Source organism: Engraulis encrasicolus, chromosome 4 (assembly GCF_034702125.1).
Source record: "Engraulis encrasicolus isolate BLACKSEA-1 chromosome 4, IST_EnEncr_1.0, whole genome shotgun sequence".
NCBI classification, from domain to species: domain Eukaryota; kingdom Metazoa; phylum Chordata; class Actinopteri; order Clupeiformes; family Engraulidae; genus Engraulis; species Engraulis encrasicolus.
Window position 1 is genome coordinate 29,527,619 of NC_085860.1, and position 10,000 is coordinate 29,537,618.

Here is a 10,000-nt window from a genome sequence, read left to right on the forward strand (position 1 = left end):
ATTTTTCACATGCATGAGGGCAGTAGGGTGTTGAGATGTCAGACAGGAAAGCTGTGTACTTGTGAGTCCATACCATGTTCTGGGGCCCTCACCAGTTGCCCGTTATTTGCTGCCTGATATTGGGGTCACCGGGGGAAATAGCTATCCCACTCTGTGCCCCTCATAGGGTGGCAGTCTCTGCCTGGATACCTGCCTTTTAAAGATGCACAACGCATACTGTGGTCATCCTAGCACTACCACCCCCACCAAATCCCCTAATGAAGATTTGTGTGTGTGTGCGTGCATGTGCGTGCATGCATGCGTGCGCGTGCGTTCATGTGTGTGTGCAAATGTGTGCGTGCGTGTACATGAGTGTGTGTGTGAGGGGTGTGTGTTATATTAACTGGAATGGCTCTGCCTGTGGGTGTGTATTGTTTGGGGTGTATGTGTGTGTGTTGTTTCTAAGACTGAACAGTGTGTCAACGTGATTAAATATTCGCTGAATCGCTGACACAAACACATTATGCAAAATGATTCGAAAGTTTCGAAAAGGCCACAGACTCTTTGCACTTAAGAGAAATGGAGGCTTGCTTTCTGCTATACTCGCTCTCTGCAGACTAAACAGACTAAACAAACAGACATGAATGGTGAAAGAGTTACGGTAATCATTTTCATTTCTTTTTATTTTTAAAAGTGATTTTCAAGCACTTTCTCTATGTTTTCTCTGCCTCAGTGTATGCACATTGTGTGTGTGTGTGTGTGTGTGTGTGTGTGTGTGTGTGGGTAACACTTTACAATAAGGGTACATGAATACTATTGGAATTATGTTGGAAGTAATGTATGATTTATAGTTAATTAACACATGACCTATGTATGCATTGATGGTTAGTATACTAGTAATGAGAATGGAGTCCTGCTTGGAATCATAATGACCCACTATTAACTAATTGTGCAAATCAAAGGTGAATTCATGGTGTAGTTTCCAAGTGTTAATATACCATGTATTAACACTGCTGATAACACTGTTGTTAATAATATCATGTGTCCAACTGTTAATATATTGTGTATTAACCACTGCTGTAAACAATGCCAGATCGTGGGGTAGGACTGGGGTAAGATGAGCCACTTTTTACATTTTTCGTCACAGCTAAGCGATGAAGGCGTATTCGGTTAACATTTTCACATCATACCAAATTTCAAAGTGTCCTGATACTATTAGAGCAAAAAAATAATTGATAAACTGTCATGGTTAAAATGATATTGCCTTTTAAAAATATTTTTTCCGGTGGCTCATCTTACCCCTTGTTATGGGGTATGGTGAGCCACTGCTTGGGGTAAATTGAGTCCAGGCAAAAATCTCAGCTAAACAAGTTTTATTTATTATAACAAATGTAAACTAATGAATCTATGAAATAAAACAACTAAAGCAACAGAACTTATGCCAAAAAATACATATTGTGGGCCCTTAAACAGCTTTGTTTGAATACATGGCGAACAATGCAGAGTGAAATGTAGAAAAAAAGTTAATATTATTGTTTGAATTGGCTGAAACATGCATAAAGTCATTAATCTCAACTCACCTGGGTATGATATGAAAGAAATTATCTGATTATGCTGAAATATCATAACATGTTTTTCAACCATTATGCATCCCATTAGGATAAGCGGCTCATCTTACCCCATCTCAAAAGGCTCACCTTACCCCATGCCAAAATTATGTAAATAAATGCTCATAAAATTATCATACAAGTGCAAAAAGACTGAAAATATCACTCATATAGTAGCTTATTACGTAACATTTCATACATGATGAGACCAGAAATTTGTTCTGTTTTTTGTTTTCTCTAAATCATCCATGTTTTGAATATACATTGAATTCACTTAAAGAGCAAAAAAAAACACATTTTCACATATATCTCTTGCCAAATTTGGTACATGCTTCACTTTTTCACAGGTGTTAGAAAAGGATTTCCACCACCTTAGAATGTGGTGACATGTTAAAATGTATTCACCTTTTTCGAGAAAAAGGGGGTGGGCCTCCACCTTACCCCGTGGCTCACCTTACCCCACTCTGGCCAGAGATCATTTCCCACTTCACATTCTTGTGACCAGCCGCAGTCATTTGTAATATTAATATACAAGCTATATCATATTATGTCCCATGTGTCAAGGTCTGCTTGTTGAAAGGGGAGGGGGGGGGGGTGTATTATTGGGTAGGCCTTCGTCTAAGATGATCTTGTAACCAGCAGACCACACAAGTAATATTTTTCTGTATGAGGTCATATCTAAAGTAATGATTAATTAATGTATTATTTAACAACATATTTGGAGTCATAATAGAAGTCATGATGACTATGGCATTAGTTAATGTATAAAGAAGAGATATTCCAAGTGTGTTAATATATACTCACAAAAGATTTTACGCTTAACTACTGAATCTTTGCCCCTTATTCTGCGGTCATGACATGATAATGAGTACTATAGCATTAGCTAATGCATGAAGAAGTGATATTCAGAATATGTTACTATGTACTCAGAGAAGAACTTCTGATTAACTAACATTATCAATAAAAACACCAGTTTGTGTACAAATTTTAATAAGCAAAAATGTTAAACAAGGGATCACACAATAACATACCACAGGCTTACATACATTTATCCAGAGAGAGAGAGAGAGAGAGAGAGAGAGAGAGAGAGAGAGAGAGAGAAAGCGACAGACAGACAGACCGACCGACCGACCGACCGACCAACGCACACACACACACACACACACACACACACACACACACACACACACACTCTCCTGAAAATGTCCAAAAGATGAATCCATGGTTTACAGATGCAGAGCAAGATGCATTGTCCTATATGAAACTCGGAAAGTCCAAGTTGCATGGTCCACAGAGAAAGCTGGGGTTGACATACTGGGAGGCGCGCAAGGTGTTTGGATCCGCAAACTACTGACAGTGGTTCACTGTGAAGTGCCTGTAGCCTGTCGCAGTCAATGCACTCCTGTAAGTGCCCCATTGGTCACTGATGACGGTGGTTCCCGGACGCACTTGTTTAACCACACCAGCCACAAGACAGGATGTTTCTGGCGGTCACCTACTCCTAATATTCTTAATACCCACTTTTTCCGTCGCCATGTTGCACCGGCCCTTCTGTGGTGATACTGTAAATACACAAGAGAGTAAAGTAAGTGAGTAAGTAAGTACATTTTACTTAAAAAGCAAATAAAACAGTACAAAACTGACCAAAATGATGAACAGATATTAAAAGGAGAAGGGAACAATGTCAGATAAAATCCATGCAGCTTGACCTGCAAGTTTTTTTTAAAATATGCAGCACCATGGGTGACATCAAAGCTTAAGGTGGTCCAACAACATGTTGCTGTACTGCTTCACAGTGGTACCTCTCCAGCCCCCCAGGGGAGGTTGAGATGGCTGCGGTGCTTAGTTGCCTTTAGGGGGAATTCGTCTACTTAATTTTTTAAATACTAAGTGGGGCGTTTGCAGGCTTATGATGAGGTCAAGTAGGTGTTGGGAGGCTCATGATGAAGAGAAGGGGGCGTTGGGAGGCTCACCTTGCTATTATTACAACAACTTTCATCAATAGCTGCAAACTCTCAACGATCTCCAACCATTTGACCATGGCGTCTCATGTGGGCCTTTATTGCATGATTGCAAATCCATCCGACTGTTCCAGCCATCTTTGACCATGTCCTGGAACTCTTCGCAACTCCATCCTGCATCATGTCTCTTCACTCTGCCTAAAGCACAAAACCTGAAAGAAACTGACCAAAGGCAGAATATAAAAAAATAATTAAACATATGGTCAGTAGACAACACAGCACTGTAGTCTAAAATTCCCTCGTAAAGACAGCAGAAACCCCATTCACATTAAACTATTACTGGCAAATTCTGCCAATATCATTTCTAAAGAAAAAGTGTATGGAGTTTAGGACACTACATCTACATCTTGTGAAATGGCCGCCATACTGAATTTTCTTGTGCCCAGTGATTTTTTTTCCCCTGAAGTGTGACCCTTAGAGAGTATTTCAGCTAAATTACATGTCTTTATACCAAAGTAAGTGGCTTTTACAGTAACCATTAGTAGCAGAGACGGCCATCTTGAAAAATGGGTGCCATATTGACTTTAAGTGAGGCCAGCATTTTTTTTTCTAAAAAGTGACCCGTAGAGATATTTTCAGCCATTTACATTTTTAACCAAAGTAAAGGGTTTTATAACCCTTTAATAGCAGTGGCAGATATCTTGAAAAATGCCGGCTATATTACAATTTTGTGTGGCCAGCTTTTTTATTCAAAAAGGGACCCTTAGAGTGATTTGCCAAATTCCATGCTTTTATGCCAAAGTGTACGATTATGTCACTACGCTGCTCTAGTAGATCTAGCAGAAATTCACTCCTCTCAACTCCACTCCACAGGCACACATAGAAGTCACAAGTCCATTGGAGAGGAGTTATGTCAGTTCCATTCCACTGGCTGGTAGTGTTCTTATTTGCTACTGGTTTGTCAAATTATGCTACCAAAAGTGACCACTAGGGGCTTAAATACAGTATTGCATTTCAATGGTAAGGCATGGCAAGACACCTCTTCAAACATGTTATTTTATTTTATTTTTTTTGCTGGGATGTGCACTACAGGTTGAGATAATGGAACGACATAGATTTCATTTCTACAGGCTAGCAATTTCTATTGGCCTCACTAGGCTAAAAACAGAGATCTGGAAACACCACAGCAGCATATTGTCTTTCATGTATTTTACTGAATCATTTTTGTGAAATTGATAAACGAACACATAAACCTACAAAACATGTATCATAGCTGTTAAATGAAGAACCATGAATTACTGTAGCTGAGTTGCACCAAGTGTTTTGCTCAGCCATTTTATCCAAACTACTTCGTTTTAATTGGAATTTTAAGCTACTAAAATTTATATATGAACTACCCGCATGAAATACACTACATATAAGACGAATTGTGCAAAATAAAGTACTTACATGTGTTGTTTGAACAAGCACGTTGTAGGAGTGACAAAGAGAGCTGTCTGCATCGTTGTAGCATGGCCAAAATGGCTACAACAACGCCTTCTCACTTTCCTGTTCAACTCACAATACAAGTCACGAATAGCTTTTTAATTACATTAGTTCTACCACAATTGTAAATAGTGCACATTGCATGAAAGGAAAATCGAAATGCATAATTTAGATTTTCATTATATGCAATAGTCAGCAGCATTTACGGTTGTGGTAAAACTAATGTAATCGCCAAGCTATTCGTGACTTTTATTTTGACAAAAGATTTGAACAGGAAGTTACGAGCGGAAGTGTTATTGTAGCCATTTCGACCGTGCCACAACGATGCCGACAGCTCTCTTTGCCACCCCTACAACGTGCTTGTTCAAGCAGCTCCTGTGAGTACTTTATTTTGAATAATTCATCTCATTTGTAGTGTATTTCATGCTGGTAGTTCATATATTAATTTTAGTAACTTCAACATTCCAATTAAAACGAAGTAGTTTGGATAATGACTGAGCAATCACTTGGTGCAACTCAGCTACAGTAATTCATGGTTCTTCATTTAAGCTTAGAAACTTTGATACATGTTTTGTAGGCCTATGTGTTTGTCTATCATTTTCACAAAAACATATTAAGTAAAATACAAGAAAGACAATATGCTTCTGTTGCGTTTCTGGATCTCTGTTTTTAGCCTAGTGAGACCAAGACAGATTGCAAGCCTGTAGAAATGAAATCTATGGTGTTGTTCCATTAGGCCTAGCAGCCTGTCGTGCACATCCCAGTCAAGAAAACTTGTTTGAAGAGGTGGCTTGCCATGCCTTACCACTGAATTGCAATATAATATACTGTATTTAAGCCCCCCAGTGGTCACTTTTGGAAGCGTAATAATTTGACAAACCAGTAGCAAATAAGATTACCAGCCAGTAGAGTAGAACTGGCAGAACTCCTCTCCAATGGACTTATGACTTCTGTGTGTGCCTGTGGAGGGGAGTTGAAAGGGGTGAATTTCTGTTAGATGTACTAGAGCAGCTTAGTGACATAGTCATACACGTTGGTATAAATGCATGGAATTTGTCAAATATACTTTCTGAGGGTCACTTTCTTTAATAAAAAAGCGGGCCACACAACATTGTAATATAGGCAGCATTTTCCAAGATGGCTGCCACTGCTATTGAATGGTTAGTATAAAACCATTTACTTTGGTTAAAAAATGCAATATGACTGAAATACTATCTGAGGGTCACTTTTTAGGAAAAAAAAAAATGTTGGCCACACTTAAAGTCAGTATGGCGCCCATTTTTCAGATGGCCGTCTCTGCTACTAATAGTTACTGTAAAAGCCACTTACTTTGGTGTAAAGACATGGAATTTAGCTGAAATATTCTCTAAGGGTCACACTTCAGGAAAAAAAAAACACTGACCACAAGATAATTCAATGTGGCGGCCATTTCTCAAGATGTAGATGTAGTGTCCTAAACTACATAAACTTTTTCTTTAGAAATGATATTGCCAGAAATTGCCTCTAATAGTTTAATATGAAGGGGTTATACTGTCTTTACAAGGGAATTTTAGACTACAGTGCTGTGTTGTCTACTGACTATATGTTTAATTATTTTTTCTATTCTGCCTTTGGTCAGTTTCTTTCAGGTTTTGTGCTTAGAAAGAGTGACATGATGCAGGATGGAGTTGCGAGGATTTCCCGGACACGGTCAGAGATGGCTGGAACAGTCGGATGGATTTGCAATCATGCAATAAATGCCCACATAAGACGCCATGGTCAAATGGTTGGAGATCGTTGAGAGTTTGCAGCTATTGATGAAAGTTGTTTCCTTAATAAAAGCAAGGTGAGCCTCCCAAAACCCCCTTGACCTCATCATAAGCCTGCCAACGTCCCCGTTAGTATTGAAAAAATAAAGTAGACTAATGCCCCCTAAAGGCAACTAAGCACCGCAGCCATCTCAACCTCCCCTGGGGGGCTGGAGAGGTACCACTGTGAAGCAGTACAGCAACATGTTGTTGGACCACCTTAAGCTTTGATGATGTCACCCATGGTGCTGCATATTTAAAAAAAAACTTGCAGGCCAAGCTGCATGGATTTTATCTGACATTGTTCCCTTCTCCTTTTAATATCTGTATCACTTTGGTCAGTTTTGTACTGTTTTATTTGCTTTTTAAGTAAAATGTACTTACTTACTCACTTACTTTACTCTCTTGTGTATTTACAGTATCACCACAGAAGGGCCGGTGCAACATGGCGACGGAAAAAGTGGGTATTAAGAATATTAGGAGTAGGTGACCGCCAGAAACATCCTGTCTTGTGGCTGGTGTGGTTAAACAAGTGCGTCCGGGAACCACCGTCATCAGTGACCAATGGGGCACTTACAGGAGTGCATTGACTGCGACAGGCTACAGGCACTTCACAGTGAACCACTGTCAGTAGTTTGCGGATCCAAACACCTTGCGCGCCTCCCAGTATGTCAACCCCAGCTTTCTCTGTGGACCATGCAACTTGGACTTTCCGAGTTTCATATAGGACAATGCATCTTGCTCTGCATCTGTAAACCATGGATTCATCTTTTGGACATTTTCAGGAGAATGGCTGTGTGTGTGTGTGTGTGTGTGTGCGTGCGTGTGTGTGTGTGTGTGTGTGTGTGTGCGTTGGTCGGTCGGTCGGTCGGTCGGTCTGTCTGTCTGTCTGTCGCTTTCTCTCTCTCTCTCTCTCTCTCTCTCTCTCTCTCTCTCTCTCTGGATAAATGTATGTAAGCCTGTGGTATGTTATTGTGTGATCCCTTGTTTAACATTTTTGCTTATTAAAATTTGTACACAAACTGGTGTTTTTATTGATAATGTTAGTTAATCAGAAGTTCTTCTCTGAGTACATAGTAACATATTCTGAATATCACTTCTTCATGCATTAGCTAATGCTATAGTACTCATTATCATGTCATGACCGCAGAATAAGGGGCAAAGATTCAGTAGTTAAGCGTAAAATCTTTTGTGAGTATATATTAACACACTTGGAATATCTCTTCTTTATACATTAACTAATGCCATAGTCATCATGACTTCTATTATGACTCCAAATATGTTGTTAAATAATACATTAATTAATCATTACTTTAGATATGACCTCATACAGAAAAATATTACTTGTGTGGTGCTGGTTACAAGATCATCTTAGACGAAGGCCTACCCAATAATACACCCCCCCCTCCCCCCTCCCCTTTCAACAAGCAGACCTTGACACATGGGACATAATATGATATAGCTTGTATATTAATATTACAAATGACTGCGGCTGGTCACAAGAATGTGAAGTGGGAAATGATCTCTGGCCAGAGTGGGGTAAGGTGAGCCACGGGGTAAGGTGAGCCACCCCCTTTTTCTCGAAAAAGGTGAATACATTTTAACATGTCACCACATTCTAAGGTGGTGGAAATCCTTTTCTAACACCTGTGAAAAAGTGAAGCATGTACCAAATTTGGCAAGAGATATATGTGAAAATGTGTTTTTTTTGCTCTTTAAGTGAATTCAATGTATAATCAAAACATGGATGATTTAGAGAAAACAAAAATAGAACAATTTCTGGTCTCATCATGTATGAAATGTTACGTAATAAGCTACTATATGAGTGATATTTTCAGTCTTTTTGCACTTGTATGATAATTTTATGAGCATTTATTTACATAATTTTGGCATGGGGTAAGGTGAGCCTTTTGAGATGGGGTAAGATGAGCCGCTTATCCTAATGGGATGCATAATGGTTGAAAAACATCTTATGATATTTCAGCATAATCAGATAATTTCTTTCATATCATACCCAGGTGAGTTGAGATTAATGACTTTATGCATGTTTCAGCCAATTCAAACAATAATATTAACTTTTTTTCTACATTTCACTCTGCATTGTTCGCCATTGTATTCAAACAAAGCTGTAAGGGCCCACAATATGTATTTTTTGGCATAGTTCTGTTGCTTTAGTTGTTTTATTTCATAGATTCATTAGTTACATTTGTTATAATAAATAAAACTTGTTTAGCTGAGATTTTTGCCTGGACTCAATTTACCCCAAGCAGTGGCTCACCATACCCCATAACAAGGGGTAAGATGAGCCACCGGAAAAAATATTTTTAAAAGGCAATATCATTTTAACCATGACAGTTTATCAATTAGTTTTTGCTCTAATAGTATCAGGACACTTTGAAATTTGGTATGATGTGAAAATGTTAACCGAATACGCCTTCATCGCTTAGCTGTGACGAAAAATGTAAAAAGTGGCTCATCTTACCCCAGTCTCCCCACGATCTGGCATTGTTACAGCAGTGTTAATACACAATATATTAACAGTTGGACACATGATATATTAACAACAGTGTTATCAGCAGTGTTAATACATGGTATATTAACACTTGGAACTCACACCATGAATTCACCTTTGATTTGCACAATTAGTTAATAGTGGGTCATTATGATTCCAAGCAGGACTCCATTCTCATTACTAGTATACTAACCATCAATGCATACATAGGTCATGTGTTAATTAACTATAAATCATACATTACTTCCAACATAATTCCAATAGTATTCATGTACCCTTATTGTAAAGTGTTACCGTGTGTGTGTGTGTGTGTGTGTGTGTGTGTGTGTGTGTGTGTGTGTGTGCGTGTGTGTGTGTGTGTTTGTGTGTGTGTGTGTCCCCTGTTTGTGGTGACCTTTCATGTGACATGTTTCTGTTATCAGACCTTTACTGCAAATAAAAGAGCAAAAGGACAAGTGCTGCTGGGTAAATTAATTAGTGATGCTGATGTAGGCATGTAACCTTCCTTATAGATCCATTATGAAGTTCAGCTTTACCCCTTAGCCAAAAGAAAGTCAGCAGTATATACTCTTCAACAACTTCCTTGTATGCTGGCTCACCTCTCCTTCTCTCTCCTCTCCTCTCTTCTCCTTTCCTCTCCTCTCCTCTTCTTCTCTCTCCTCTCCTCTC

General features: G+C 39.0%; 1 long non-coding RNA gene across 1 annotated transcript; it reads left to right on the top strand.

Annotated features, from left to right (window-relative positions):
* Window positions 1-5,304: 5,304 nt before the first annotated feature.
* Window positions 5,305-7,678, top strand: LOC134446809 (uncharacterized). Its single transcript, XR_010034504.1, has 3 exons — window positions 5,305-5,409; window positions 6,651-6,857; window positions 7,239-7,678. It is a non-coding gene; the product is annotated as an uncharacterized LOC134446809 (long non-coding RNA).
* The last annotated feature ends 2,322 nt before the right edge of the window (window positions 7,679-10,000 follow it).